This window comes from Xenopus tropicalis, chromosome 6 (assembly GCF_000004195.4).
Source record: "Xenopus tropicalis strain Nigerian chromosome 6, UCB_Xtro_10.0, whole genome shotgun sequence".
Lineage (NCBI taxonomy): Eukaryota > Metazoa > Chordata > Amphibia > Anura > Pipidae > Xenopus > Xenopus tropicalis.
Window position 1 is genome coordinate 71,133,129 of NC_030682.2, and position 6,627 is coordinate 71,139,755.

Consider the following 6,627-nt stretch of genomic DNA (forward strand, 5'->3'; position numbering starts at 1 on the left):
ATTTTGGGTTCAGTACACACCACAGACTTTGGTATATCTATGCATATTGGGCATCAAGAAATTGTGTGAGATAAATGCGGCAAACTGCAACATTTTTATGCGATTTTCTGAAATATCATAAAAACCACTAACTTTAAGAAAGCTTTGCAGATTGGTACTTTGGTGTAGAAAGGACTCTTTACTCATGTTAGATTTGTCATAATGTGTACTTTCCAAAAATATAGGGGTTTTTAGGGGTCACCCTACATTTCTGCAGCTTCTACCCCTCATAAAACTGCTGTGTGTTTATGAATTAGGTAAAGATAAGCCATGAAATTAGTGTGCATAAGGTATATATGGGGGGTCTCTTAGTGCCATGTGCTTTGATAAACCTATGTACAGTGGGCATCAAACTGTTCAGTAGACCTCTGGGGTTCATATTTAGGGTGTTTTATCTTGGTACCTAATGACCTGTAGAAAATAAGATGCTGCATAATGGAAGTTTTGAGGTGATTTTTGGAAATGCCATAAAAATTGTCAAATTTAGGAAAGATTTGCAGCTTGGTACTTTGGAGTAGAAAGACATGGGTACCCATTTTAGATTCGGGGGAATGTGTACTTTCCAAAAAGATATGACTTTCTGGGGTGAGTGTACTTTTTACTAGCATTATCCCACATATGATGTAAATGTGTTGATTTTGCAGAAGCCTATACATATTGGGCATCAAACTGTTCAGTGGACCCCTGGTGTTCAAATTCAGGGTGTTTTTTCTGGTTACTTTATGACCTTTAGGATACTAAAGTTTAAGATACTATAGACTGGAAGCTTTGAAGCGATTTTTAAAAAAATTCACAAATTTTGATAAAAACTAATAACTTTAGGAAAGCATTGCAACTTGGTAGTTTGGAGTAGACAGACAGTTACACACGATAAATGTAAACAAGGCACCTGGGCCAGATGGAATACACCCTCGGGTACTGAGAGAGCTAGGGGCAGAATTACAGTGGCCCTTGTTTCTGATATTCTCAGACTCTCTTTCATCAGGTATGGTACCTAGGGATTGGAAGAAGGCGAATGTCATTCCTATATTTAAAAAGGGAGTAAGATCTCAGCCTGGCAATTATAGGCCTGTAAGTTTGACATCCGTGGTGGGCAAGTTATTTGAAAGCTTATTAAGGGATCACATACAAAATTATGTACTGGAGAATGCCATTATGAGCAGTAATCAGCATGGCTTTATGAAGGACAGGTCATGTCAGACCAATTTAATTGCTTTTTATAATGAGGTAAGTAAGAAGCTGGACAGTGGGGATGCAGTAGATATAATCTATTTGGATTTTGCCAAAGCATTTGATACCTTTCCCCACAAATGACTGCTTTCTAAACTAAGGTCTATTGGTCTTAGTGAAGTCGTTTGCACATGGTGTCAGGCTTACCGGATGCAGGAACCAGGTATTCTGAGGAGGACTGCTCTTACAGCTCCCCACTGGTACTCTCAGGCTGAGATGAGAGAGAAGTGGGGCGAGGTACGAGAGCCCAGAAAAGGTCCAGCAGAGTGGACTGCGAGGCGTAGGCTCACGTAGAAATAGGCACAGCGAAGTCAGCAATGGAGCGAAGGTCTAAGCAGAGTGGACTGCAAGGCGTAGTCTCACGTAGAAATAGGCACAGTGAAGTCAGCAACGGGTATCGAAGGCACAAACGGGTACAGATAAGGATGATCACAGAGAATAACAGCTAGGCCAAGGGTCAGCAACAATAAGCAGGCAAGGTACAAGCGCGGTACAGCAGAGGGTATCCGAGAGAATGGTCAGGCAGGCAAAAGTTCAATATAACAATAGCAAGATCCAAAAACAAGTATAGCTAGGAAAAACAATGTCTGAGCACTTACCAAAATCAGAAGCCGGTCTAAATAGTGCTCTTCCGCCTATGTCACAGCATCTGCGTCGAGACGTCATAATTCTGCGTCAACCAAGCTATTTGCGCATGCGCACGCTGGAACGCACGCTGGAACGCACCGCCATCTTGGACCGACGCGAGGAGAACCGGCGCGCTGCTGGAGCAGGACAGGTAAGGTCTTGACATTGCCCCCCCCCCCTGTAAGATTCTGGTAAAATATAGATATATATTCTGGGCTCCTATATTTTATTAATCAATAATAAAACCTTTCTTTAGTAGAGGAAACAGCCTAATTAAGTTAGCATCTGGTTGTCTGGTCCAAACAATAGGAGTTTCCTAATTTATGAAACAAAGGTACTGCTCTGGGAAAGGTTTGGTCACACCTAAACTCTAATTAACATTATCAAAGAGTCAAGGACACCGGAGCCAGCACTGAATGGATCCCTGGTGATATGCATAATCAGTTAGTTCAGGAAGGACAGATGTTGACTACATGACAATTTGCCTATCCAAAATGGAGGACGGGTAACTTCCTGTAACTGACTGGTATGTGCTAGCATCATTCAAATGGACCAATCAGGAGAGACTTCTAGAAAGTTCTAGAATCCACCCCTCTCTCCTGTATATAGGTTGGCTTCAGTAGGGCATATGGAGACTCAGGGCCAGGAGAGAAGTGACCACCTTACCAGATCAGAGGGAATCCTGACATCACGGACCAGACACTTATCAAACCTAAGGAGAGGTATACTTAGGCTGTATAATCTTCTAGAGTAGAGGTTTCATAGAGTGTGTTTATATGGTGTGGTGTGGGATTATTATTATTTAGGTGGTTGGGTCCCTGTGTTTCATTTGAGTGTATTTAGTTAAGTAAGTATTGTGTATATTTGTCGTATATTGTTTTGTATTACCCTTTTGTGTTATTGTAGTCTATTGTTTATCCATTTTATCTGCTTTATGATTTATGTTTATGTAAATATTTGTTTCCAATTAATATAAAATCATTTTTACACTTATTGTTCAGTGATCTCTTTGCCACCCTATACTGTAGAACTTTAGTTATATTAATAATCTTACATAATTGGCTAAGCCAGGCACGAGGCAGATATTAGAGTGGCATTGAAATCACTGACATTGGAAATATATATTTGCTGAACATAAATTTAGTAGGAAAAATGGAAGGAATTAACAAAAAGATTGCAATGGTTAAAAATACTGAGGATCTGTTAAAGTGTATGCAGGGTGCAGATGATCCCTGGTACCAGGTCAAAAGTTTTGTAACCACAGCAATTAAAGGAAAGGCCCTATCAAACAAGAAGGGTAGGAGAGCTTTGTTATTTTCTGCATGTTGGATTGCAGAGAACTATAAAACTCTCAAAGATCAGAATAAGATGGTGGAGGAAAAGCTAGAAGATCTGAAAGATCATTATAATGCCCTTAAAATCACAGCAAGCACTGCCTCAGCCATGTGTGTAAATTACCATAAAACTGTAAATGAGAATTCTGCATTAAAGGTGGAAAATGAGGAACTTTTGGGAAGGTTAAGAGATGCAGAGGGAGCTATACGTTGTCTTGGTGCATTGCTTAACCAACCACAAGTTGATCATTCCCACTGTAAAAGTGAAATTGAGCACTTGAAAGCACAACTGAAGAGAAAGGATGCAGTTGTTGCAGCTTTTAATGTCCCGGGAAATGCAATCATAGGTAACTGGGAATCTGTAGAACACAGCTTATGTGGCATTAATGACAATTCATGTATGGCTGCACCAATGGCACCAATTGCAGTGCATATAAAAACTGGGACAGATGGTGAGGAAATAAGCAGAACAAGGGTAGAAACTTCATTGTCCAATAGTGATATAACTGTTCTAAGTAGGGAGCTTGGACCTGTTAGGATAGATGATGACCCTGTAGATCTTATGCTCCGTATCCAGAATTTCCAGAAGGTGCACCATGATCTCAAAGATAGTGATATATTTAATGTCATTGTTACCAGTTTAGATCATGGCATAAAAGCCAGTATCCCTAATTCTGTTTATAGGACGCGTAATTCATTGTCAAGTCTAATGGATGCTGTTTTAGACATTTTAGGTTGGGATATAAACGCTGCTCACTCAGCTTTTGTCACCTGCAAGCAAAGGAGAGAGGAGTCGGTAAAAGCATTTTCAGAACGCCTCTATACATTATACAGCTGCACTGTACAGAAACCAGCAAAGGCAAACCTGGAGGATAACGTGTTCAAATCTGCACTGCTTAAACAGTCCCTTCCAGAAATCTATCAACTAGTTGGGTTAACTGTAGGTCCAGCCAACTCTTACCTGGAAGTAATAGATTGTTTAAAAAGAGCAGAATCTGTGGTAAAAGAATGCCAAAGGGGTTTCAAAAGCAACATTCCAGTTGTTAAAGAGTCACAACCCATAAGGAAAATGAACACAGGAAGGCCCACTTTTTCACCCAATCACTCCAAAAAGAGATGTTATGCATGTCGTAATATGGGACATATAGCCATGAACTGTACAGCAACAACAAACTGTTCAAATGCAAATGTTCTGTCCTCACTGCCCATTTCACAAATAACCATGCTACTCCAGGATATGCAGAAAGACATTGAGGTCTTGAAGAGAAACAGATTAAAAGCAAATGGTATATTCCCTCCAGACCCAGCACTGCATATTAACACACAGAGTGATGTAGACAGTAATCAAGAAAGCTAAAAACAAAAAAAACAAAAAATTATGTGAAAATGATCATGGTAACTGACCCCTAGCTTTGATAAATGGTGAAAGGAGTACTGTATTGTATGTAAACTTTTTAGGCAAAATATTTGTGTGTATGAGGCTTCATAGTCAAACATCTATACTATGTGTACAGTGTATACTTGCTATGTTACTTTAAAAATGTTGTCAAGGTGGGGACAGCATGATTTTGAAAAATGGAATGTGTAGGAATGTGCTTAGGAGAAGTGCATAAACATAGCATTTAAACTGAATGTTCGATGTGATGTGTTTAGACACATTTTAATATTTATCATGTGTATAATAAGTGTAAAGATGACATCCTGTTTTTTTTTTTGTATAAACATGTCCCTTTTATTGTATTCAGATGGTGGAGTTGCAGTGGAAGTCCTGAGATAAAGGTGAAAGATGTACCACTCTAATTGACCTACAGTGCATTGTACCCTTTGAGTACACTATACATAATTTCCTCAAACCACTGATAATTCTTTCTTGGTCACTCTAAAAACTGTCTCCAAAGTGCTCATCGACAGTTGCATAATGAATGACAAGTACATAAAGTATGGCTCCTAAAGACTGAGGTGTGTGTAGCTGATGTGCAAAGGATCACCACAGACCACACTGGATGGCAAAAGGAGAAGTTACTGCATTCCTTCATCACCAAAGTTCTTGTTCTATAGGTGTTCAATGTGAGAGACACCCAGAGACTGTATGGATCAGAACTGCTTGCCTTAAGAGTTTGTGGAGCACAACCAGTCCAGGTGAAGAACAAAACCATGGATAGATGCAGATACTACAGTATGCTATAACCACATAAAGGTGCAGTGGAAGAAGATATATTTATCCTACAACAAGCCTGGATTATGGGTGATATGAATGAAAGTGGTTGAAAGGAACATAAGTATAACTCTAAATTTACTGCTGCATTAAACGCAGTCACTAGTGGTCATCACATCACCTCTGTCCCAGTGTTCCACAGCACTTTCAATTCTCAGTTAACAAAATATGGAAAATATTCTATTGAGAGGGATCATGTTGCTTAGGCATCATTCACCCTCTAGGTGGGGACTGTAAGATTCTGGTAAAATATAGATATATATTCTGGGCTCCTATATTTTATTAATCAATAATAAAACCTTTCTTTAGTAGAGGAAACAGCCTAATTAAGTTAGCATCTGGTTGTCTGGTCCAAACAATAGGAGTTTCCTAATTTATGAAACAAAGGTACTGCTCTGGGAAAGGTTTGGTCACACCTAAACTCTAATTAACATTATCAAAGAGTCAAGGACACCGGAGCCAGCACTGAATGGATCCCTGGTGATATGCATAATCAGTTAGTTCAGGAAGGACAGATGTTGACTACATGACAATTTGCCTATCCAAAATGGAGGACGGGTAACTTCCTGTAACTGACTGGTATGTGCTAGCATCATTCAAATGGACCAATCAGGAGAGACTTCTAGAAAGTTCTAGAATCCACCCCTCTCTCCTGTATATAGGTTGGCTTCAGTAGGGCATATGGAGACTCAGGGCCAGGAGAGAAGTGACCACCTTACCAGATCAGAGGGAATCCTGACATCACGGACCAGACACTTATCAAACCTAAGGAGAGGTATACTTAGGCTGTATAATCTTCTAGAGTAGAGGTTTCATAGAGTGTGTTTATATGGTGTGGTGTGGGATTATTATTATTTAGGTGGTTGGGTCCCTGTGTTTCATTTGAGTGTATTTAGTTAAGTAAGTATTGTGTATATTTGTCGTATATTGTTTTGTATTACCCTTTTGTGTTATTGTAGTCTATTGTTTATCCATTTTATCTGCTTTATGATTTATGTTTATGTAAATATTTGTTTCCAATTAATATAAAATCATTTTTACACTTATTGTTCAGTGATCTCTTTGCCACCCTATACTGTAGAACTTTAGTTATATTAATAATCTTACACCCCCTTAGAAATGGCCTCCGGACGTGAATATGAACCGGCTTGTCTGGAAATCTTTGATGAAAAGTCTTTACCA

General features: G+C 39.3%; 1 long non-coding RNA gene across 1 annotated transcript; it reads left to right on the plus strand.

Moving 5' to 3' along the window:
* Positions 1 to 2,564: 2,564 nt before the first annotated feature.
* LOC116411587 lies at positions 2,565 to 5,686 on the plus strand. The gene is made up of 2 exons (XR_004223222.1): positions 2,565 to 2,618; positions 4,976 to 5,686. It is a non-coding gene; the product is annotated as an uncharacterized LOC116411587 (long non-coding RNA).
* The last annotated feature ends 941 nt before the right edge of the window (positions 5,687 to 6,627 follow it).